The 1,325-nt window shown below is 42.6% G+C and overlaps 1 pseudogene; it reads right to left on the bottom strand.

The window, feature by feature from the left end:
• Positions 1 to 382: 382 nt before the first annotated feature.
• Positions 383 to 682, bottom strand: LOC148775568 (ubiquitin-like protein ATG12 pseudogene; annotated as a pseudogene).
• Between the last annotated feature and the right edge of the window lie 643 nt (positions 683 to 1,325).

The following is a 1,325-nucleotide window of genomic DNA, read 5'->3' as shown; positions in this document are numbered from 1 at the left end:
GGATTGGGGGCGGGAGGAGAAGGGGACGACAGAGAGTGAGATGGCTGGATGGCATCACCAACTCGATGGACATGAGTTTGAGTGAACTCCGGGAGTTGGTGATGGACAGGGAGGCCTGGCATGCTGTGATTCATGGGGTCGCAAAGAGTCGGACACGACTGAGCGACTGAACTGAACTGAACTGAACTGAAGGTATCATAAGGGATCTAAAAGTGATTTAAAGTATGGGAGAATATGCACAGATTATATGCAAATATGCCATTTTATATAAGGAACCTGAGAATCTACAGAAGATGGTCCTGGAATCAATCTCCTCCCCCACCTTGGGTACCGAGAAACAAATGCTCTGTGAATTTCTGTAGGGAAATGACCACCATTGGTTTCATACCAACTGTTCTGAAGCCACAAGTTTCAGGAACCTTTTGATGAAGTCAATGAGTCCTTGGATGGTTCGGGTTCGCTCTACAGCCCACTTCTTTGTTTTCTTTATAGGAGTGTCTCCCACAGCCTTTAGCATGATGTCGATTTTTTTCTTGGTGTCACTGACAGGTTCCTCTGTTCCCAGAGAGACTGCTGCTGAAGAAGGGGGCTCTGGGGTGGCTGTTTCTGGGGAGACTTCCTTATGTCCTTCAGCTTCAGGAGCAGTTGAGGGAGGGAGCTGCAGCACAAACTCCTCAGCCATCTTGCTTGGAGGGTGAAGAGTATTTTCTTATTTAAAAGAAAAAAATGGAATTTCATAAGTAAAAGTTTGTGAATTAACCAACCTTAAAATGATTTTGATCGTATACATAATAACGGCTGATATCTTTTGGTGCTTAATATTCAGTTTCTGTGCTCAATGCTTCATAAAGATTGTCTCACTTAATCCTACAGCAATTCTACGAGGTAGGTACTCATTATTATTCATATCGTATAGTTGAGAAAAATGAGGCTTAGTGAAAATAAGTGAAGGCACTTGTTGAACATCACACAATAAAAAGTGGTCAAGTTGGGATTTCAATCCAGAGTCTGACTCCAAAGCCTACACCTTAACCGTTAGGCTGTCACCCCTTATCAGGACACTGTGTCCTGGGGGAAATAAAGACAAGCCATAGTTTCAGCTTTGTCAGGGAAGAATGGAGATTTCTGTGTTTACGGCAGCTGATTCTGTTCCTGCGAAACTTGTCCACGGACCTCTCCTTCACCAGACCACACTCTGTCCTTCTCTTCATTCATTCTTCAATTTAAAAAGGAAAAAAAAACCCAAAAAACCAAATTCAACATTTTGAGGAAAATGAAGGCATGAGAAGAGACCTTTCCTCAACTTTTTTCTCTTTTTAAAAAAC

Source organism: Moschus berezovskii, chromosome 14 (assembly GCF_049115385.1).
Source record: "Moschus berezovskii isolate FMDL1 chromosome 14, NW_MosBer_1.0, whole genome shotgun sequence".
NCBI classification, from domain to species: Eukaryota; Metazoa; Chordata; class Mammalia; order Artiodactyla; family Moschidae; genus Moschus; species Moschus berezovskii.
This window is presented reverse-complemented; position numbering and strand designations above follow the sequence as displayed.